A 25,733-nucleotide genomic window follows, 5' to 3' on the forward strand; every position below is an offset into this window, starting at 1 on the left:
GGTCCCAGAGAACTGGAACATTACATATAATATAAACTTAAAAAAAATTTAGTAATAAGTTTTCCTGAATTGTTTTTCCTCTTCCTCTTTTTTTCTTTTCTTTTTTTTAATTCTTTGTTATAAGGAATGACACTTTGACAGGAGAAAGGATATAGAGGAAAATCTGAACAAATTAAAAGCAAAATAAATCAATAAAATCTATTTTTTAAAAAAAAGGCTAGAAAGGAAGAAGGTGAAGCCAAGATGGTGGAGAGCAGACATGACTTTCTGTGACCTCCTCTGACTTTCTCTGAAACCAACAGTAGAATAAGCCTCTGAACTGGGTTTGGAGTCACAGAATTCACAAATATTTGGAGTACAACACATTTCTAGAAGAAGAGACCTCTGGAGAACTTCAGAACAGGTTTATTTCAAACAGGCAGGAGGACAGTCTGCTGAGCCCAGACACAGCACAGGGAGATTGGGGTTAGGAGCTGGAGCAAAAAGTCAAAGTGTTGTAGCTGCCATGGACTTGGAAATCTTCTGTGAACCTCTCAGCTACTCTTTCCTGGTTGCCAGTGGGTGATCTAGCAGATTTCTACAAAAAGCAAATTGTAAACCACTGAGTCCTGAAAGAACAAAGGACCTAGCCACAATTACCCAACACCAGAAGTCAATCAGTAGAACTGCCCCAGGACAAACTAAAGCAGCTGTCACTCTTTTGTGAGCAGACCTCAAGCCTTAAAAAAATGAGGAAAAATAAAAACAAAAACAAAAACAAAAACAAAAAACAAAAAAAAACTCTTGCCATAAACAGCATATATAGAGAGAGAAGTTCTTAAAGGAAAATCAACTCCAGATGAAGTCCCAAAGGGAGATATGAGCTGGTGCCCATTTCACAAGGCTTTCTTGGGATATCCTTTCATAAAGGATCTTAAAAGATAAAAAAAATGGGAAAGGAAATGGGATCTTTTCAAGAAGGGATGGGAAAAGCATATAACTCCATGCAAAATAGATGACTCCTTACAAAATACACATGAAAAAATACCAATTCATTGAAAAACAGAATTTGTGAAATGGAAAAAATACAATGAACAAAATTAATTCAATTGGCCAATTACAAAAGGAGCTTAAAAAGGTAATTGAAGAAAATAATATACTAAAGATTAGAATTGAACAAATGGAAGTGTATGACTCAATAAGACTTCAAGAATCAAACAAAACCAAAAAAATAAAATAAAAAGAAAATATGAAATACCTCCTAGGAAAAACAACTGACCTAGAAAATAGATCTAGGTAAGATAATCTAATGATTATTGGATTTCCTGAAAGACATGGTGAAAAAAAATAACCTAGATATTATCTTACAGGAAATCATAAAGGAAAACTGCCCTGATGTCTTAGAATCAGAAGGTAAAATAGCCATTGAAAGACTTCACCAATCATTTCCGGAAAAAGACCCTAAAATTAAAACTCCAAGGAATATTGTGGCTAAATTTGAGAACTATCACATGAAGAAAAAGATATTGCAAGCAGCCAGAAAGAAACAATTTAAATACCAAGGAGCCACAATCAGGATTACCCAGGACCTAGCAGCTTCTACCTTAAAGGATAGAAGGAACTGGAATCTGATATTACAAAAGACAAAGGAACTTGGAATACAAACAAAAATAAGTTATCTAGCTAAAATTAGCATTATCTTTCAGAGAAGAAGGTGGGTATTCAATGATATAGGTGAATTTCATCTAATTTGATGAAAAGACCAGAACTGAACAAAAAATTTAATCTCCAAACACAGAACTCAGAGAAGCATAAAACGATAAAAAGAAAAGAACTCTTGAGAACTATATTTCTGTTATGAGTACATACTTAGAAAGTGCAGGTATAATTTGATATTATTATGATAATATGAAAAAACAGAGAAAATACTAGAAAACAGGAAAAAGCAGGTAAAATAAGGGAAATTATATCTCATGAAGAGGAAAAGAAGACCTATTATAATTGAGGGGAAAAAAGGAAGAGGGACTTTCATTGTGTGAATCTTACTCTCACCAGATTTGGCTCAAAGAGAGAATATCAGACATTTGGTTACACAGAGAAACTTGTCTAACCTTATAGGAAAGTGGGAGAGGAAAGGTAAAAAGAAAAGGGAAGGCTAATAGAAGGAAAAACTGAAGTATTTGGGGAAAGGTATAAAAAAGTGGGAGGAGATCTAAAGGGAGAGAGCCATTTGAGAGAGGTAGTGATTAGAAGCAAGACACTGGGAAGGAAGGAAGGAGGAAAGGAAAGAGAAAAGCATAACTTAGGGTAAATAAGATGGCAGATAATATAGAATTAATTATTTTAACTGTGAATGTGAATGGGATGTACTCTCCCATAAAACGGAAGCTGAAAGCAGACTGGATTAAAAGCTAGAATCCTACAATATGTTGCCTGCAATAAACACATTTAAAGCAGAGTGATACGTGCAAAGTGAAAATAAAAAGCTGGAGCAGAATCTATTATACTTAAGGTGAAATAAAAAAGTCAGAGGTAGCAATCCTGATCTCAGATAAAGTACAAGCAAAGATAGATCTAATTAAAGGAGATAAAGAAGGAAACTATAACTTACTAAAGGGTACCATAGATAATGAAGCAATATTAATACTGAATAATATGCACCAAGTGGTATAGCATCCAAATTTCTAGAGAATTAAGAGAGATGCAAGAAGAAATAGACAGCAAAACTATACTATTGAGGGATCTCAACCTTGCTCTCTCAGAACTAGATAAATTGAACCACAAAATAAATAAGAAAGAAGTTAAGAGGTAAACAGAAAGTTAAAAAAAAAAAGTTAGGTATGATAGATCTTTAGAGAAAATTGAATATAAACAAAAGGTGTTTTTTTTTTCTCTACAGAATCTATACAAAAATTGATCATGTATTGGGGCATAAAAACCTCAAAATCAAATGCAGAAAGGCAGAAATAGTAAATACATTTTTTTTCAGATCATGACACAATAAAAGTCGCAAGCAATAAAAGGTCAGGAGAAAATACACCAAAAGTTAATTGGAAATTAAATAATTGAATCCTAAAGAATGAGTGTATGAAACAGCAAATCATAGACACAATCAATAACTTCATCCAAGAGAATGACAATAATGAAGCAACATTCCAAAATTTGTGGGATGCAGCCAAGCAGTTATTAGGGAAAAGTTTATATCTATAGATGCTTACTTGCAAAAAATAGAGAAAGAGAAGATCAATGAAAAGCTATAAAAAGCACAAATTTAAAACCTTCAATTAAATACCAAATTCTGAAAATAAAAAGAGAGATTAATAAAATTGAAAATAAGAAAACTATTAAACTAATAAATAAAACTAAAAGGTGGTTTTATAAAAAACCAACAAAATCTTTAGTTAAATTTGATTAGAAAAAAGAAAAAAAATCAAATTGTTAGTCTCAAAAATGAAAAGGGAGAGCTTTCCACCAATGAAGGTGAATTAGAGCAATAATTAGGAATTATTATGCCTAAGTATATGCCAATAAATTTGATAATCTAAGTAAAATGGAGGAATATATACAAAAATATAGATTGTCCAGGTTAACAGAAGAGGAAATAAATTATTTAAACAGTTCCATTTTAGAAAAAGAAATAGATCAAGCTATTAATCAACTCCCTAAGAAAAATTCTCCAGGGCCAGATGGATATACATGTAAATTCTAGCAAACATTTAAAAAACAATTAATTCCAATGCTATATAAATTATTTGAAAAAATAGAGAAAGAAGGGGTCCTACCTAATTCTTTCATGACACAGATATGGTGCTGATAGCTAAACCAGCTAGGGTAAAAACAAAGAAAGACAATTATAGACCAATTTCCCTAATGAATATTGATGCAAAAATCTTAAGTAAAATATTAGCAATGAAATTATAGAAAGTCATCCCCAGGATAATATACTATGACCAAGTAGAATTTATACCAGGGATGCAGGGCTGGTTTTAATATTAGGAAAACTATTAGCATAATTGACTATATCAATAACTAAACTAACAAAAATCATGATTATCTCAAGAGATGCAGAAAAAGCATTTGATAAAATCTAACACCCATTTCTGTTAAAAACACTAGAGAGTATTGGAATAAATGGACTTTTCCTTAAAATGATCAGGAGTATCTATTTAAAACCATCAGCAAGCATCATATGTAATGGGGACAAACTAAAACCATTCCCAATAAGATCAGGAGTGAAATAAGATTGTCCATTATCCCCATTACTATTCAATATTATATTAGAAATATTAGCTTTGGCAATAAGAGAAGAAAAAGAGATTAAAGGAATTAGAGTAGGTAATGAGGAAACCAAATTATCATTCTTTGCAAATGATATGATGATATACTTAGAGAACCCTAGAGAATTAACTAAAAAAACCTACTAGAAACAATTCACAACTTTAGCAAAGTTGCAGGATACAAAATAAATCCATATAAGTCATCAGCATTTTTATATATTACCAATAAAGTCCATCATCAAGAGATACAAAAAGAAATTCCATGCCAAATAACTGTCAATAGTATAAAATATCTGGGAATCTTTGCCAAGGGAAAGTCAGGAACTACAAAACACTTTTCATGCAAATAAAGTCAGATCTAAGCTGGAAAAATATCAAGTGTTCATGGGCAAGCTGAGCGAATATAATAAAAATGACAATGCTATCTAAATTATTCTACTTATTTAGTCTCATACCAATAAAACTCCCAAGAAATTATTTTAGGACCTAGAAAAAATAATAACAAAGTTCATCTGAAAGAACAAAAGGCCAAAAAAAAGTCTGTTTATAACAGAATATATTTTCATTTATATTCTAAAAGCCATGAAATAGTTTAAAAGTAGTCGTGAAACAAACTATATGAGTGCCTACTAGTAATGTCAGCACATTTTTAAGAACAGTAGAACTATACCTTTGACTAAAGGTGCCAAAATTTAGAATCCTTCAGCAAAATAGGAATAATTGAGTTTATTCATTTGTTATCAAGGACAATTAGTCTAAATAGAAAAACTATTTTGATTAAGCTAAGACGTGCCTTATCCTCTATATCCCTTAAAACACATACATGTATGTACACACACACACACACACACACACACACACACACACACACACACACACATAAAGGCTTTCCCATTAGTGACAATGAAATATACCAGGAAGCCTGCCTTTCCAAATGCATTTGCCTTAAAATGTTGGTTTGAGGAAATTTTTGCGTAGCTTGCTCATCAAAAAAAAAAAAAAAAAAAAAAAATGCTCTGGGTAATGGAAATTTATATGACCAATTTACAAAGAAGTTTAAATGCCTCTTTTTTCTAAACACATAAGCTGTTTTTAAAAATCCCAATTTCTTATATTTTAAAGAAAGTAAAATTTTCTTTATTCAACTATTCATTAAGATGCATGAAGCAATGAAGATGGCAGCCACCTGCTTAACTATTGTTGCTAATTAACTCCAATTTCACACACTTTATAAACAGTCTTTTCAGTGAGGTTCTCGTCTCTATATTCAGATTAATTGATGAAAATATCTTTTCTGATATTTGGGAGTTTTCCTTTACAAAAATTAAGCAGATTGCTCTACTATCATCGTGCTGATCAAAATACTTAGTTGACCCATCAGTATCAAGTCCTAGAATAGAGCTATGTTCTTAATATCCTATTAAGACCCAATCGAGTATCTCTTATTGATCCATTAATTACACACCTCAGGTGTGTTACACAACATGAAGCTGGAGGAAATGAACCCGAATCGACCAACTGACTCTCACACTCCTCTCACTCTCTCAAAGGAATAGATATAGGATGCTCTGGGCAGGGGGAGGAAGGGGTCTTTGCTCCTCTATAACATGAAGAAGGATTTGTTTTGAAGACCATTTTTGTTCTTTTGAACAAGGAAAACCTACTCTCTATAGTATGTAAAAATTTTAGCACTTAAAAATACGCTAAGTCTAAGGCACACAGGGGGAAAGAGACAAATGTTTTAATAAGAGAAAATTCTATTAATTTCTCCTTCCCGTTCCCCAACTATTTCACAGGTTAAGATTGGTTTTCTCTCTTGGGTCTGCAGTGGCTCTCTATGGGTGGGCTGTTGCTGGGGAAAATTAGAAAATAGCTGCATCCCATTCCCCTAAGAATATTTCCCTTGGTATCTTAGACTTCATTTTTTAAAATCCAATGAAGGGTTTTTATATGCTTCTGAAGAACCTTCATCTTCCCCCCTACACCACACATATCTCCCCCCCCAACCTAATCTCCTAGAAGATAATAAAACTAATCCAGAACCAGAAAAGGTCTTAAGACTGAGGCTCTGAGGTTGAAGTCAGCCCCCTACCCACCAACCATCACTAACACTGAAAGGGTCTCATCCTTTCATTCTGTGTTTCTTGTTCAAAAAAATTATAGCCAGAAGCTGTTGATAGCTGGTGGGTGATCATTTATTTTGATGCTAGCATTTGAAATGCCAAGTGTGAACCGTAGTTATTTCCCAACTCCTCCAAAAATTAAAAATGTAGCGTCTGGATCACCATGACATGCTGACTAGAGAGATTCAACTGAACAAAGAATGGTGAAAAGCAACTATTAATTCCAAGGCTGTGTGACTTGGAGGCAACAAATATATCTCATCACTTCATTGTTTCCACATGTGACCAGCTTTTTTCCTTTTTAACGTTATCTTGAGGTTCCCTGTCACCATGTTATCCATCAAAATGTAAAAACTCAGATGGGGATAATCAAGACTGCCACTCATTCTTACACAGGGAACAAAATGCAATTTCTAAAGCACAGCAAAAGAAATAAAAGGCACAATCTGATTCTAACATGTGAAAAAGCCCAAGATAGGCTTTGTACATTTAAGCCCACAATTTAAATGGTTTGGGTTCTCAGTCAACAAACAATACTTGAGATAGAACATGAAAAGAGACCCTCTAATAGTCACAAAGGTTATTTATGGTAGGTTGCTTCTTTCTGTTCTGGATACGGGACATGGCCACTCTTTTTTATCCAAAAACCTACCTTGATATTTTCTAGAAATTTCCATTATCCATATTTGTACTCCAATTGAGCCCAGCAGGCCTTAATGAACTACTATTTTTCTGCTTAGAGCATTTCAGTTGGGCTACCAATCAGACTCAGTTGAATGAGAATCCATCCGCCTTCCTAAAATAATAATAACAATAATAACAATAATTTGAGTTCCTCAATGAGTTGACCTGCCATGAAGGTAATTGGAAAAACTGTAGAAGACTCAATGGAATGGCATATACTGAGTTCTGGGGCATCTTCTCTGAAGACTATTTATTATGGGTTCTTCTGTAGAATGAAGCCCACAATTAAATCATCTTTTTGAGATCCTATATAACTCTCAAGTCATAACCCTCCAACTCTTTTTGACTTTCTACCTTCTTAGCCTAAAGATCACTGTCCTGAGGCTACTGACCTTTCAGGATATATATATATATTTGTGTTTATATATAGCTATATATTTGTGTTTATATATAGTTATATATATATATATAACTATATATAGTTATTTTATATTTATATCTATATTATATGTTCCTTTGTAGTTTTACTTGAAGCCTCAAGCCTTCCATTGCATGTGAGGAAGAAAACTGCATAAAGGCCATTATTATAAATGCTTCTGGTCTGTGTGATTCTTATGTTTTAAATCCAGTAATTGCTGTTAAATTCTGAAAAGTATTAAGCAAAGAAAATAAATGACTAAAGGACGAGGTTTCTAAGAGAATTTTAGTCAGTCCACAAGCATTTATAAAGCACTCATTAGGTATCAGACACTGTGCTAAGGGCTGAGAATACAAATAAAGGTAAAAATGATCCCTCTCCTTAAGAAACTTACATCCTAATGGAGGATCCATGTCAATAACTAATTGACTATAAGATATATACAGAGCAGACAAAAAATTCTGAGAAGAGAGGGTCATAAGAGCTGTCAGAGGGAAACTAGGAAAGGTCTCCTCCAGAAAGTAGGATTTTATCTCTGTCTTTGAATCAATCTAGGAAACTGGAAAGCAGGGGTGAGAGAGCAGATTGTTGCAAGAATGAGAGACAACCAGTGAAAGATAGGAGTTTAGGATGCTAAATGGGAAAAATAGCAAGTGGATCAGTGTAAATGGACGATAGAATAGAGAACTGAAATGTATAAAGACTAAAAACTTGGAAAGGGGTCAAATTATAAAGACATTTACATGCCAAAACAAAGTACTTTATATTTGATCACAGAGGCAACTGATTTCTGCTTAACTTTATTGAGTAGGAGGATGACATGGTAACTCAGGAGAGTAACCAGGAAGATTATATATGTTTGTATAGTTGTGTGGTGTGGATATGTGCACATACAAAATCTACGATAGATAGATAAATATCACGTATGTATTTGTGTGTTTAAATAAGTGTGCATATATTATAGGGGGGATTATATATTACATAAAAAGCCCAGAAGAGAGCCTAAAGAACATCCAAAGTTAGTAGGTATAAATTATATTAAAATTTAGAAAAATAATCCATGTCAGACTTTGTCTTATCTTTATCTCTGTCCCTATACACACACACTACATTCATATATTATATGTAATATATTTCTCTCTGTGTATAGATAGATAAATAAATAAGAGATATATCTGGAAGTCAGCTGAATAAAGATGACTATTAAACCCATGGAAGCTGACAAAGAAGGGGAACATTGAAATAGAAGGGTTAGAGACATGAGAAGGATTAAAAAAAAAAAACCTAGATAGGACCTTGTGGTATTTTCATAATTAGGTACCATGATAAGGATGATTAGCTAACAAAGGAAACAAAAAGTGAGCCAGGAAAGAGAAGGAAAAGGGAGAGCAATATCATGAAGAACAAGTGTCCAGGAGGAAAATATGTTCACTATGGTCAGAACAGCTGGGTAATACAAAGGATGAAATCAAAGTCAGGAAGAGTCAGAAAGACTCATCTTCCTGAGTTCAAATCTTTCCTCAGACACTTACTAACTGTGTGATCCTGGGCAAGAACTTACCTCTGTGTGACCAGTTTCCTCATCTACAAAATGAGCTGGAGAAGGAAATGGCAAATGAAACCAGTGTCTTTGCCAAGAAAGTCCCGACCAGAATCACCAAAATGACTAAACTATTACATTTTATGGTCAGCACCATCCTTGTAGCTTTCCAGGAGGAAGGATTCTCAGTTTAATGAGATATAAAATGACCTGCATGAAGATTTCCATCATCTTGGGCAGATAGGTGAAGAAACATTCCAAGGGGGCATTCCATTCTAAATGGAAGAGCCAGGATTCAAATACTGAGGGTTCTCTAAATTCAATGCTCTTTAAGCACATACTGTACGTGATTATTTTTAATGAGGCACGGATGGAAGGGCAAGGAAAACAAATAGCAATTACAGAAATCCTGTGCCTCTGAGGGATTAACAATCCCTCATTTAATTGCACACCATGCACCCATCCAGAGCCCAGGATCAGTAAAGCACACATATTGTTCAACTATGAACTCGAGAAAGTTTCCTCTCTTGGTCTCATTCTCTCAAATGGAAAATTAGATGGTCTAATTGTATTATCTTTAAAACAAGGTGAGGCAAACTCTGTAATGACAATTAAAGTCTTTTCTTACACCCAATTCTTGGATTTTATGTAATGTCCCAGATGCTAATAGCATTCTTTGATACTTTCTTTCGCTCATTCCTAAAGCAGACTGAGGCTATTTCTTCATATGAGCAAGCAAACATTTAAGGCAGATTGTTCTCTTATGATATAAAATATTTTCAGTCCAAAGCATCTTGACTATTACACTGAATCAAATTCATAGTTTTCTCATCTTTGAATCCTTTATCTAAAATCTTAGGGACAAATAACAGAGACAGAAATATGTATAGAGACCAAAATAGAGTAATGATAATAATACAGTGTTAGGGAGAAATTATATTATCTAAATATTAATTCTGCTATTCTACAATATATGCTTCCTCAAATCTTCAATCAAAATACAGAAAGAACTCAGTTTAAAGATTGTCTAAGTTCAAAAAAATCAAAATGACACAATTTTGCTAAGAAATATTTGAATCTCAATGGCTCTATTCTATCATTCAATTCAACTCAAAAGCATTTATTAAAATGATAGGCAGTATACTAGGGTAAGGTCCAAGAGCAACAGCAACATCAATCCCCGGGACAATTCACCTGTTCTCCTGCAAACCAGCAGCCCCCAAGGCAAGTGAGCAGTTTGTGCAGGACATCAAGGTCCCATTCCATTGATCCCACTCCCAGCACAAGGTACCAGCAAGTCACTGACCACATTGCTGCTGACCAGTAGGAAAGCTGGGATTGGTCATCAGCAAGACCTCATCCCTAGGGCCTACCTACAAAGAGACCCTGTTTCCCTAGCAACCAAGCAGCAGGGTCCCGCTACTGGGGCAGACCAGTGATAAGGTCCCTCCTTCCAGTGCCAGTCCCCAGAAATACTCTGTTACAATAGCATCCCAGTAGACAGGCCCCACCGCCTCCTTCATATCCAGAAAGTGTCAACAAGGAGACCCCAGTCTTCACCCAATACAAGCCAGAAGAGAAGCCTACCCTCCAGTGAAAGCAGACAGCAAAGGCCAGGGAAGACAGCAGTAGGATCTTAAGCCCCAGCTCAAAAAGCTTGGAACCATGTAGAACCTGACCCTAACTCTCGCATAAAAACACCAAGTCACAAAAAAAGGCAAAAAAAAAAAAAAAAAAAAAAGAGTTAAAAAAAGAACTTGACTATAGAAAGTTACTATAATGACAGGAAGGATCATAAACATATAACTATAGTGTCAAAACAGTTACATTTGAAACCTCAAAGAAAAATGTAATTTGGTCTAAGGCCCACAAAGAACTTCTGGAAGAGTATAAAAAGGATTTTTAAAAAGAAATGAGAACAATGAAAGAGAATCAAAGGAGGGAAATGAGTCAAAAGCATAGGAAGAGATATTCAAAAATTTACTGAGGAAAATAACTCCCTAAAAAATAGAATTGGCCCAATGAAAAAGAAAGTACAAAAACTCTCTAAAGAAAATAATTCTTTAAAAAATAGAATTGAAACAAATGGAAGTTACTGACTCTGTGAGACATCAAGAAAACCTAAATTTTTTTTTTAATTTTGAAGAATAAAATACTAAATTTTTTGTTGGAAAAACAATTGACTTAAAAAATAGATCCAGAAGAGACAAATAAGAAATTATTGGACTACATGGAAGCCATAATAAAAAAAAGGTCTGAACATTTTTCAAGTAATTATCAAAGAATATATTAGATCCAAATATTTTTAAATGAGAGGGGAAATAGAAATTGAAAGACTTTATCAAACACCAGCTGAAGAAGATCCCAAAATAAAAACACTCAAATATCATAGCCAAACTCAGAGCTTACAGATCAAGAAGAAAGTATTGCAAGAAGTCTAAAAGAAATAATTCAAATATTATAAAGCTATAGTCATGATTACACAAGATTTGGCAGCTTCTACATTAAAGAACCAGAGGACTTGGAATATGATATACTAGAAGACAAAATAGTTAAGATTACAACCAAGAATCACCTATCCAGCAAAACTGAATATAATATTTCTGGGGAAGAGGGGAAAAAAAGTATGGATATTTGACAAAGTAGAAGACTTTCAAGCATTTCTAATTAAAAAACCAGAACTGAATTACCTCCAAACACAAGAGTCAAGGGAAACCTAAAAAGGTAAAAAAAAAAAAAAAAAAAAAAGAAAAGAAACAAGAAAGTTTAACCTTATTGGATTTCTTATGTTTTTCTCTGTTTATAGTTCTATATAGAAAGAGAACAAATTGATCAGTAAACGAGCAATTAGAAGGAATATATGTAGGCTGAGGGTGTGGACATAAAGTGACTTTGATAGGATGATATTGTCCCTCCAAAAAACAACAACAACAACAACAGCAACAGCAGCAGCAACAACAACAATAAAAAGTATGAAAAAGAGAATTGAACTAGAAAAAGAATGGATATCAAATGGAATTCCACGTTTATGTAGCATGGAAGGGATATTCTAATGGTATTTATTGGGTGGGGGCAAAACGTTTTATGACATAAATATATTGCTAACACCTAAACCAAGAAGAGCCAAAAAAAAAAAAAAAAGAAAAGAAAAAGAAAGTTATAGACTAATTTCACTAATGAATATTGAATCAAATTTTTTAAATAAGAGATTATAGCAATATATCGCAAGGATCATATATTATGACCAGGTGAGATTCATAATGCAGGACACATTCAATATTAGGAAAACTATCAGCATAATTGGACTATATCAATAACAATCTATAGAAATCATATTATCTTAATAAACCAAGGATGCACATTATCACCTCTATAATTTAATATTGTATTAGAACTATTTGCTATAGCAATAAGAGAAAAAAAGAATTAAGGAAATTATGATAGTCAATGAAGAAACAAAACTATCACTCTTTGCAGATGATAATGTTATACTTAGAAAATCATAGAGAATTATATAAAATTTAAGAGAGGTTTTGCCCAAACAAAACCAATGCAACCAAAATTATTGGAAAAGGAAAAAAAACTGGGGGAAAAAATTTGATAAAGGAATCATTTTTCAAATATGTAGAAAACCAAATCAAACTTATAAAAATATATGCCATTCCCCAATTAATAAATGGTCAAAGAATTTGAACAGGCAGTTTTCAAAGAAACCAAAATTATCTATAGTCATATAAAAATACTTTAAATTATTCTAGATTAAAGAAATGCACATTATAACAATTCTGACATGAGAAGAAGAAAATGTTGAATGTTGGAGGCAATGTAGGAAAACTAGGACATTAACGCATTATTGGTAGAGTTGTAAACAGAACCATCCATTTTGAACAGCAATTTGGAACCACATCCAAAAGCCTATCAAATTGTGCATACCCTTTGATCTAGCAATATCCACTGCTAGGATTGTATCCCAAAAAAATATCCAAAAAAAATCAAAAAAAGAGATATATTTATACAAAAATATTTATAGCTTTTTAGATTGGCTAAGAATTGGAAATTGAAGGGATGTTTATCAATTGAGGAATTTTTAAAGAAGTAGCAGTATATGATTGTAATGGAATATTATTTTGTTATAAGAAATAACATGCAGGATCATTTCAGGACCACCTGAAAAGACCTACAAGAATTAATACATAGAAAACAGAACCAGGAGAACAATCTACATAGAAACAACAAGATTGAACAATGAACAACTAAATGACTTAGCTATTCTCAGAAAAAAAATGATTTAAGAAAATCTCAAAAGACTAATAATGTGAAGCATATTCTCCTCTTCCATTGTTTGAGGACAAACTGAAGCATGTTATTTTTATTTATTTTTCACTCTTTCTTTTTCTTTTATTCAGGTCTTCTTAAACATAAGGACTAATATGGAAAGTTTTACATTTGTACATGTATTACATATCTGCTTAACATCTCAGAGAAGAGGAAAGGCTTGGATGGAATTTAGAACTCAAAAACTTTGAATAAAAATGTTGTTTTAATAAAATGAGAGTCTTTGCACATGAGAGTAGCTAAAGTTTATTTAAAGTGATATATAATTTCTCTATCCCAGTAGGATAAAATGAAAGCTCTAAATGGATACCATTTGCCCTTTTAGAAGCAAAAACTTAAGCAAATGATAATGGGAAGATACTGCAATTCCAGCTGTGCTATAATCTACATGTGACTTTCTGGACTTCAGTTTCCTTATCTATAAAATGGGTGGTTTAGACTGGTTTCTTCCTGGGACAGTAAATAGTACCCTGGATGGAGCATTAGCTGAGGAGTCTGAGACCTGATCCAGATATTTCTTGAGATCCTGACAAGGCTGTGTAATACTGGACAAGTTATTTCACATTTTTTGGCTTCAGTTCCCTCAGCTGTAAAATGCTAATAATAATCATTCCTATCTCATGATTTACTGTGAAGAGTCAATGAAATAATTAGTATAAAGTGCTTTACAAATTTTAAAGGGCTATTACTGTTATTCCTTTTTTTAAAAATCTATGATTTTAAGAGCTACAACTTCCTTGATGAAAGGTATGACAATGACTCCCTGTTGATGAAAAATAAGGAAATGGGGCTTTTTAGAAATGGGAGTGGGGAAACTGATGAACTCTGAGTGCAGATTGAAGTGTACTTTTTCAATCTTATTTTTATTGCTTTTTTTTCATCATGGCTAATAAGGAAGTATGTTTTGCAGGATTTTAAATGTGTAATCCATGACATACTACTTGCCTTCTCAAAGGATGGAGGTAAGAAGAGAACTTAAAATAAAATTTTAAAGTGATTGCTAAAATTAAATAGATAAATGAATAAAAATGGAAGCAAGGAAGGAAGAGGAGAATGTTCTTTTCTATCTCTTTTACCAAAAAAAATTAATTTACAATCAAAGACCTGTTAACTAAATATTTCAATGCAATGAATTTTGGAAAAGCCTAAATTACCCAAGAAATTCTGTAATTTATCATTTCATTGTACAGTCTTGATGTTTATATGTCTAGACATAGAAACCAACTTGCTTTAAAAACATCAACATTATTTGACTTCTTTCTGTAAAGCATCGACTCCACTAACTTCCTTATTGTTAATGCCTTTCCTATGTTCATCTTATACTGTATATAGTCTTATTTTTGTGCTTTTTTGCATATTGTCTTCTCCCCTTTGAGAGTCCATTTTATGGCTTTTCTTTTTATCCTTAGCACTTAACAGAGTATTCCAAATAAAAAGTGTTTAATAAATGCTTGTTCAGTTACTTGACAATGAGACTAGAAACTACATAGCATTGCTTCAGGATTAAAGCAATTGGGTCTGTTACTGTAATAATCTTGATCCAGTAATAATATATCAGAAGACTTTCAACTTTGAGGACAGGCAGACCCAAGTGTTAATTCTTGATCCTTTTTGAAAAAGTAACATGATAGCTTCTGCTGGTCACCAATTAAAGCTGATATATAATTATTATTAAACTAGAGAGAAATTTTCCTTCTTTAAAAACTAATGCATGACACCTTTTCCCATATATTGATTAGTTTTACTGAACTTTTCCCCCTATCTTTTTAATTATTCTTATAAAAAATTACTCTCTTAAATGGGGAGCAAGAAAGAATACAGTGAGAAGTATAGATGATGTAAAAACAAAGAAATATGCCCCAAAATGCATTTTAAATTTAATCCAATGAAGTACATTTTTTAACCTAGCTGGACACCCTATGACAAAAACCAGAAAATTGATGGCGGCAGTCCACTCCTGTTGCTTTCGATTTCTTCATGCCATTATTTACAAATTTGCAGGTTAAAAAAATAAAAATTATATATTTGTCCATGTTGTGGAAAGCAACAGATTTGAAAAAGAAAATGGTACTTGACATTTTCAAGAATAGGCTTTAATGAAAGGATGGATACAGTGGAGGGAAAATGCTGAATTTGAGATTACTGGACAAAAAGTCCAATCCCAGCTCTGTTGTGCATTCCTGAATAACTTTAAATCATTTAACCCCTCTGACTTTCAGGGTTTTTTTTTTTTCATTTATAAAATGAAGAGATTGGACTATACTACAGAGGGCCACAGATATCTGGGGGAACTCTGGGTGAGGTATAAGACTCTTCAGACCAGAGGGAACCTGCTGACAATGTCTGGTTCTGCTTATGATCTTCCCTAAAGGCTCTCAGTGACAACCTATGTTGTAGTTGAAACAGATATCAAGTGGCAAAGAGTCATCTACACACAATAGCAAGTTGTTTATGTGATTCCATGTGCACGGTATATAGTTAGCACATGCACAGTGTTGTTTTGGTTATATGAGGGTATATAAAGGGGGAAAGACCTTGGAATAAACAGACTCCATATTTTAGCCATCTGGGAATCTCACTCATAACCTCTCCACATTATAGTCACTCTTCACAATAAAGGCAGTATATTTTTAACACTCCGGCGTGGGGACTCTAAAAAACATGATATGTTTGGGGGGCTCTAGAAAGCAGGACATAACACGACCTCTCTAGTCTAGATTTTTGATGCTGGCAGCTGTGACTTGTACATGGATTGTCCACCTCCACCTCATATATCCATTTCTCTGGTCTCACAAAATTCACCCTACCCTAATTCAGATCTGTATCCCTGAGAAGCAAGGATTCAAACTCAGGTCCTTTGAATGAAAACCCAGCATCCTTCCCAACTTTTTTTTTTTAATTTTCTTGAATCTTTGTTCCCATGATCTTCCCTTAGGCTGACAGATAAGAAACTGGGGAGGGGGCAAGTTGAAAGGACTCCAGAAATAAAAGGTAGTCAGGTAAACAAAGGCTTATGGTTTCACTTCCTTATTAGAATATAATTTATTATGCATCTTTTGCATCTTCTACCTGTCTTTATCAAAGTACTTTCTCCAGCAAGGGAGTAGATAAAACCTCAGTGTGCTACCTGGCAAATGCCATTGTGTGCATTTATTCTTAGCCAACTAAGCCTGAGAGATTGAGGCACAACAGGGAGGTTGGAAGGATTTTACTTTCTTCCTATTTAAAAGTCTGTCACTTATGATTTATTATCCCCGAGCCGAATTTTTAAAAATACCTTAAGTGACCTTCTTAGAAACTCATTACATGTATGTAATATGGATACAATATTTTATGTATGCTACCTAACTTGTTTTGTTAAGCTCTTCATCATTAAATCATAGAATCCATAGTGCAATACTGTCCCCAGAAAAGGACACATTTAAGTAGTAAACTTGTTATAAGATGGTCCCTCCAAAAAAACAGAGAGGCTCTAAATAAGTGGAAAATCCTTCTTGCCAGTGTATCAAGCTTTTCTCCTTCCTCTCTATTGGACAGACTAGCACTTTTTAAATATTTTTTCAGATAGAATCAGAGTGAACTCTTCTTTTCTAGTTTCAACTAATAGAAAAACCTAGAACTACCAAACTGATTTTGATCTAACTAAAGCATGACATCACTGGCATAGTGAAAAGGCCTCAGAATTTTGGATCTGAAGAGCTAGGTTTAAGTTTAAATCTTTGTCTTAATTTTCTTAAGTATAAAAGACAGATCAAGGGAAACAAGAAGAGAAGAAATCTAAATGATCTGTACATTCCCTTCTAGCAATACTCCTGATGAAAATAGTAATGTACCACATCTAATAAGCATACCCACAATAGTAATATAAATTGGCTTATCCCTGCTGGTCATCTTAAGCCATTTTAATTGTGAAATTTTTGGCTAAATATCCAATTCAACTGAATATGATATCAAACCTAGTCTAAAATAATTTAGGCAGTATGTCTTATTGGACTTCATGTATAGCATGCAAAAGAAGAGCTGGATAAAGTTTTCTTTTTTTAATAATTTATTAATTTTATAATTTTTTGACAGTACATATGTGTGGGTAATTATTTTTTTACATTATCCCTTGTATTCACTTTTCCAAATTTACCCCTCCCTCCCTCTACTCCCTCCTCTAGAAGATAGGCAATCCCATACATATTTAATGTGTTACAGTATAACCTAGATACAATATATGTGTGTAAAACCAAATTTCTTATTGCACGGTAAGAATTAGATTCCGAAGGTATAAGTAACCTGGGTAGAAAGACAATAGTACAAACATTTTACACTCCTTTCCCAATGTTCCTTCTCTGGGTGTAGCTGTTTCTGTCCATCATTGATCAACTAGAACTGAATTAGATCTTCTTTATGTTGAAGATATCCACTTCAATCAGAATAAATCTTCATACAATATCGTTGTTGAGGTGTATAGTGATCTCCTGGTTTTACTCATTTCACTCAGCATCAGTTGATGTAAGTCTCTCCAAGCCTCTCTGTATTCCTCCTCCTGGTCATTTCTTACAGAACAATAATATTCCATAATGTTCATATACCATAATTTACCCAACCATTCTCCAATTGATGGACATCTGTTCATTTTCCAGTTTCTAGCCACTACACAAAGGGCTGCCACAAACATTTTGGCACATACAGGTCCCTTTCCCTTCTTTAGTATTTTTTTGGGATATAAGCCCAGTAGTAGTATGGCTGGGTCAAAGGATATGCACATTTTGATAACTTTTGGGGCATAATTCTAGATTGCTCTCCAGAATGGTTGAATTCTTTCACAGTTCCACCAACAATGCATTAGTGTCCTAGTTTTCCCACATCCCCTCCAACAATCATCATTATTTTTTCCTGTCATCTTAGCCAATCTGACAGGTGTGTAGTGGTATCTCAGAGTTGTCTTAATTTGCATTTCTCTATCAATAGTGATTTGGAACACTCTTTCATATGAGTAGATATAGTTTCAATTTCATCATCTGAAAATTGTCTGTTCATATCCTTTGACCATTTATCAATTGAAGAATGGTTTGATTTCTTATAAATTAGAGTCAGTTCTCTATATATTTTGGAAATGAGGCCTTTATCAGAACCTTTAACTGTAAAAATATTTTCCCAATTTGTTACTTCCCTTCTAATCTTGTCTGCATTAGTTTTGTTTGTACAAAAGCTTTTTAATTTGATGTAATCAAAAGTTCCTATTTTGTGATCAATAATGATCTCTAGTTCTCCTTTGGTCATAAATTCCTTCCTCCTCCACAGGTCTGAGAGGTAGACTATCCTCTGTTCCTCTAATCTATTTATGATCTCATTCTTTATGCCTAAATCATGGACCCATTTTGATCTTATCTTGGTATATGGTGTTAAGTGTGGGTCCATATCTAATTTCTTAGATAAAGTTTTCATTCCATATTTCAATAGTGGGACTATGGAGGATGGACCTACAAAGAATGGTGTGATAGATCAAAAAGAAAGAAAAATTCTTCCTAGAAGATACATGTCACATAGGGAGAATGTGTAACCAGTGAATTACACGGTACCTTTAGATACCGTGTAAAGTATTTGGCCATCTAAAATTGCTGATTTAGTTTAAAAATTCCAATAAGTGCATGAAGGCAAGAAGGTATAAGTCATTTCCTGAGATCTAACTTGTTTAACACAAAGTATATTGTATATGTATACATACTCACATACCTACCTATGGATAAAAAGGTGGGGAATATAAGGACATTTGATTGCATCAGTGTAAACATGTTAATTCCATCCAAGGATTCAAGCTGACGACTCATTTATAATCTTAGACAATTACCTTGGAGCACAAAAAGTTTAAATGACTTGCCACTGCCTTTCAGAGAGGCAGGATTCAAACTTGGATTTTTCTGATTCTTAGATTGACCTTCTAACAAAAACAACTATACAGCCTCTCTTCAGCAAATGTACATAACTTTTCAGAAAGATACCACATGAGCATTTGAAATTTCCAAGATATAAAATAATTAACTAGAATACACTGTATAATTTAAGACTAGTCTCAGGCAGAGTACACATTTGAAATAACAAACTGAGTAGAAATCTAAAGATAGTTGCAAAAGTCTTGAGCTTTTGATTAAACATTCAAGCTGAAAGCAATTTTCAATGAAAGCAATGAAAGTCAGATAGGCTACATTAGCAGTTGTTCCTAAGAGAAAGAAATCAATACAATTATTCATTTTCTAAGCAACATATTTCTGACACATAACAGGATGAAATCATGGAAACTAGAATTTTGAAGCTGGTTTTAATGAACTTCAAAAACGTTTATTTATTCCAACCTATATAAAAATAATAATCCCTTTTAAAATGTTCAAGCTGGACAGCTTGCACTGGATAATCTCAAAGGAGGGAGAGAGTCCTCACTAACTCATAAAGCAGCTTATTACACTTAGTGACTCCCAAATGACTGAAAACCTTTACTTATATGAACAACACACCTGCTCTCTCTCTCTCTCTGCATTTTCTACTTTTGAAACAAAGCTGATCAAGTTGAATTCCATTTCTATTTTATTGTTCTTCAAATACTTAGCAAAAGCTTCCAAGTTTTATTAGATCCTTCCAATGATGCTCATGTGGATGGTTCCCTCTCCATCCTGATGGCCCTTCTTCAGGAGCACTGCACCCTATTGATGACTTCTGGAAAGTGCTCAAGATAAATATAGTAGTCTAGATGTGACCACCATTCATACTGTCAGTTGCTTAGCCATATCCAACATTTAATGAACTCATGGACAATTCAGCCTAGTTCAAGTTTTTTGGCAAAAAGACTAGAGTGGTTTGCCTTTTCCAGCTTTATACATAGTGAGTGTCTGAGGCCAGATTTCAATTTAGGTCTTGTTTCTCCAAGTCTAGCTCTCTAACCACAGAGCCACCAAATTCTCATTATAAAGTAGAATAAGACGAAATAAGATTTTTGGACTATCACATTCATAATGCCCAACACTGAGCTAGCTTTCCATTAACTTCCAACCACCCCCAATATATTTTCACCTAACTAATATTTACCTTTTTCTTATTTAGCTGGTACTTTGCTTGAAAATAAACTGACCCAAGTGTAGCCATTTCATATTTGCCCCCACATTAAAGTTCATCTTAAGAGATATGGTTCATTATTCCGACCCTTGGATGTCTTGATTCTACTTGTCCAGTTTATTAAGTCTCTATCCCTTGCTTCATTCCATTGATGAAATTACTGAATAAAAAAGTAAATCCAAGTACAAAGCATCATAAAACAGGTATAATTTTTATTACCCTTTACATTGCCATTGACCAGCAAGACAATATTTTGAGAGGTAGCATACTATAACAAGAGTCCTAGACCTAGAATCAGGAGACATGAAATTTAACCTCTGCTTTTGGCACATATTATCTATGTATGAGCCTGGGGAAATAAATAGCTTAAACTTCTTTCAACCTAAGCTCTTCTGAAAGATGGGCAAACTTATACCTGCACTATATACATCTCAAGGCTGTTGGAAGGAAAAGAGCATTGAAACTCTTGCAAAAGCCCCAAAAATGTGAATATTATTATTTTTCTTAAATTGCTGAATTCTCTGTAGGAATGAATAATCTAAGAAATTTAGCCATTATAAACTCATAACATTATGTTTGCCCCATTTTTTAAAAAAATTAGAGCCAGTATATATTTATCTCTTCTATTTCATATTAACGTTAAACAGAAAGAGAGGAAAAGAACTCACAACTAAGCAATTATTCCATATTCCCCATTTTATTTACCCTTGATAAACCTGATTGCCCTAATTCCTAAAATGCTTCACAGGAATAAGGATAAAGTTAGTCACGTCTGAAAGCTATACTAGGTTTTAACACTCACAAAGCATCATTTCATAAATGAATACTTCAGTGGGTGGGGAGAGGAATCAGCTTCCTAGTAGCTTAGGGAAAATCTAGCTGAGTAAGATCAGTAGGTGAAATCTCACTCAGTGGTATATAAGAAGAGTCATAACTAATTGAAACTGCACCTGGGACAAATTAAATTGAGGAAGAATAGAAGCCTGGTGATATGCTAGGAAAGAATGTCCCACCTCCCACAATGGACATCACATGGGGAAGATGAGGAGCAGGGGGAGGAAGAATTGGGTCCTGAGACTTCAAGAGTACAGTCTATAGCTGCAACATTTACTGAAGAGAAGAAACATGTCTCCCAGACACTCTCTCCCTCAGCATAGGCAAAATGTTAACAAAATCATTGCTTTTTGCAGAAGATGTTGGAAAAGACCCTGATGTTAGAAAAGATGGAAGGCAAAAAGAAAAGGGGATGGCAGATGATAAAAATGGATCATGGAAATAATGAACAGAAGGTCAGACAGACTTTGAGAAATAGGAAAGTATATAAAGGTCTAGCATGCTATGGTCCATGGGGTTATGAAGAATTGTACATGACTGGAACAACAACAAATGATGCATGTAGGGAACCTTAAAGAGTCATGTAAAAATTAATTGAAACAATAACTTTAGCATTGTTGTTGGGTATAAAATTCATTAAACATCAACAACCAGTATTTCTGTGTACTACCAGCAACAGGCAGTAGGAAAAGATATAAAAAGGAATTCCATTTACAATACCTACAGAATAAATAAAATATTTGGAAAATATCTTTCAATATATGCACATACACACAGGATCTCTAAGACCACAAATACAAACTATTCTTTATAGAAATAAAAACAGATCCAAATAATTAGAAAAATGTTCATTGCTCATGGACAGGCCAATCCAACATAATAAAAATGACAACTATCTAATTGAGGGAAAGGGCTATTTGGAAAGGTGGTGGAGGAAATATAGATAGATGAAAGAGAGAGACAGACAGACAGACAGACAGAGACAGAGAGAGTCTACTACCAACAACCGGTAGTAGGAAAAATGTAAAAAGGAATTCCATTCAAAATAGTACAAAATAAATAAAATATTTGTCAGATACCTGCTCATAATTGCACATACACACAAGAATCTCCAAAAATACAACTACAAAATATTCTTTATAGAAATAAAAACTGACCTAAATAATTGGAAATATGTTAATTGCTCATGGGCAGGCCAAGCCAACATAATAAAAAAGACAATTTCCTAGTTGAGGAAAAAGGCTATTTGGAAAATTGGTGGAGGAAATATATATGGTCTGATTATTAGAAAGGAAGTTTGACATAGTAGAAATAATTCTAGTTTCAAAGTCAGTGGGATAAGTCCAAGGTTTAGCGTGTACATTTTTGATGATGAAGATGATTATAGCCAAAATTGATAGTGTCTAATTATGTTCTGGTACTACACTAAGTACTTTACAAATATTATTTCAACTGATCTTCACAACAGCTCTGAGAAGTATCTGCTATTATGATCCCCCTTTACAGATGATAAAAGTGAGGCAAATTAAAGTTAAATGATTTACCCTAAGGTCACACAGCTTGTAGTTAGAATTCAAGGCTGAATTTGAACTCAAGTCCCCCTGAATCAAAGCCAGATAATTCCTTCCACTAAGCCACTTAGCTACTCCAATGCTACTACTTATGTTCATCATCATCCCTTTTAAGCCTCAGTTTCCATATCTATAAAATTCATTAGATGATATTAATAGAACTTTTCAGGTCTAATGTCTAGCTATGTAAACCTTAAATTGTTGTTACTATTATTATTATTATTATTATTATTATTATTATTATTATTATTTTAGCACCAGATGACTTATCTCTACTTTAGCCAGCATCGACCTCCCTGAATCATGTTCAACAACAAGTACAAAACCTTGGGCCTAAAGTCAATATCTTTTTTGTTGTTCTCCAGAGTTAAGGTGACTACTGTACAATATAGATCCTAACAATACAGGAAAAGTTTTATTCTGTTGGGAGGGTGGTCCTTTTCATAGTAAATACTTGGAGAACCATGAAAAGAGTTCATTTACATTGTCATTTTTAATTCATGTCAAACTCTCACGACTCCATTTAGGGTTTTCTTGGCAAAGACTTTGGAGTATTTTTCCATTTCCTACTGCAGCTCATTTTTTAGATGAGGAAATTGAGGCAAATAGAATCAAGTGACTTGACCAGGATCACATAGCTAGTAAGTGTATGAGGCCGATTTTAATCAAATCTCCCTGATTCCAGGTCCTATGTTCTATTCACTGAACCATCTAATTGTTTCTTGAAAAGAGAACTGATAAAAATTTTAATAATCTTGGATTATACTCTGCCTCAAACTTGCCTTTCCAAGTTTACTACATATTACTCTTTATACATTCTACATTCCAGCCAAATCTATCTTCTTGCTCTTCCTCACATTAGATACTTCATCTTGCATCACTACCCTTTTGCTTAGATCCTATATCCTGTAGAATGCTTAGCTTCCTTCAAGGCTCACATCAGCCACTTCCTCTATGAATCTCATCCCAATATTGGAAAGCACTTCGAATTTACTTACTGGATTCATTTGTTTCCACTTAGAAGAATGTGAGCTCCCTAGGGGCAGGGATTATTTTATTTTTGTCTTTGTAACCCAACTGGTCAGCATGGGCCCCAGCATATATTAGGTATTTAATAAGTATTAGTTGGACAAATTGTTCTATTCATGTTATCATACACCTAAACCTTATCAATGACATGTAAAAAAGATATTTATTACTGATTTCACTGCCAATATTTAATAATTTGACAGTGGGGATGGGAGGGTTGACTTCCTAATGGTCATATAGCCGGTTTGTGTCCGAACCAGGACCTGGATATGGGAGAGTTTTTCTGACTTTAAAGCCACTTTCTAATCCACTGTTCCACTCTGATTCTCGGTGAATAGTAGGTGAAATATTCTTCACTTGATAGACACTCTGCTTGCCACTTGAATATATTTTAAAATATTTTCATATTATTTTATATTATAATGACTGAATTCTTAAAAATAAAATAACAGTCCCCTTCAGGTCTTTGTGCTATGAGACATCAAAGGGATCCAGAGAAAATGGGTAGAGCTGATAATCTGTGCTGAGAATGACTTAACTGATCATTGCATTCAAGATCTGTCAGTCATCTAGATTCTGCAAATGAAGTAAGAACTGCAGGCATCCTTTAAGAAGGGAAGAATTCAGTGGGTGGCCCAAAAGAGACTGAGGGTATTGAAAGAGATAGAAGCAAGCAATCTGCCTGCAGGTAGTGGAGATAGCTGCTGTGATAAAAGGAGTTTGCAGAAAAAAATGGTTCCTACAACCAAAGATATAGTCACAAGGAAGATGAGATACAAATGCTATCTTAAGACTATGATAATTTGTGTTTATATAGCACTTTTCATTCAACAATTCTTTGAGGTACTAACTTGTATTATTATCCCCATTTTGCATGTTAGGAAACTGAGGCACCAGGAAGTTCTAAGTCTTGATAAGACAGCTTAAGCAGACCTAAAGAATCTCCTAGCTCCAGATCCAGAATTCTTTTCATTATACTAGATTTTAAGAAGTCTGCCTTTATTAAAGACTAGAACTTGCCTTTATTAGTCAATTGTATCATGAACGTGCATCAGATGAAATGAATAATTCAAATACAAATAAACTGGGGACAAGAATAAGATTTATGGGGGCAGGAGTCATAGATACTTTCAGTATTCCTTTCAGGAAAAGAGAAAGAAATAACTAAGATCTGTATGATGCTTTAAAATTTTGGAGAGGAATCTTTGAAGTCAGAGAGAAAAATCCCTTCCTTTGTGGTAGGGTCAATAACCAGAGCAAGACCCAGAAAGAATACTATTTATTGAAGGCTAGGATAACTCTAGGCTACAGAGTATGATTAAGATGTGTACACTCAGCTGGGGAAAAGGTTGTAGGAAGAATTCAGATGAACATTTAAATTATCTAAATTCTATACCACAGCCCTTATTATCCTCCATAACCTCAGCACAATTATCCTCTGTAGCTCCAATGCCAAGGACCAACAGCCTCAGGGTGAAAGAGAAAGAGAAGTAGCAAGATGGAGTGATTTATCAATGGGGTTGCTTTTTTTTAAAGTCTATACAATTGAACCACTAAAGGATCTTTCATAGTAAAGTCATTTTTGTATTGGAAAAAAAAAGAAATCCCATACACGTCAAGAATACATAATTCAATGTTTGCCAAGCAAACTCAAGGTTGCTGTTGTTACATCTTGAGAGGTTCAACACATCACAGAATGAATGTCCTACATAGACAAGGTTGGTTCCAGTTTTGGGAACATGTATAGCATTGCCAATTTGTGTTGGTTTATAATTGTTTATGAATAATATATTTTCTGAGACTGGTCACCCTAAGTTAATTCTTCAATATTCTTTAATATGTCTGATT

The 25,733-nt window shown here is 33.8% G+C and overlaps 1 protein-coding gene across 2 annotated transcripts in view; it reads right to left on the reverse strand.

The window, feature by feature from the left end:
• INPP4B (inositol polyphosphate-4-phosphatase type II B) overlaps positions 1 to 25,733 on the reverse strand; it is a 910,680-nt gene that overhangs the window by 689,807 nt on the left and 195,140 nt on the right. The gene's annotated exons all lie outside the window — the stretch shown is intronic.

Source organism: Sminthopsis crassicaudata, chromosome 6 (assembly GCF_048593235.1).
Source record: "Sminthopsis crassicaudata isolate SCR6 chromosome 6, ASM4859323v1, whole genome shotgun sequence".
NCBI classification, from domain to species: domain Eukaryota; kingdom Metazoa; phylum Chordata; class Mammalia; order Dasyuromorphia; family Dasyuridae; genus Sminthopsis; species Sminthopsis crassicaudata.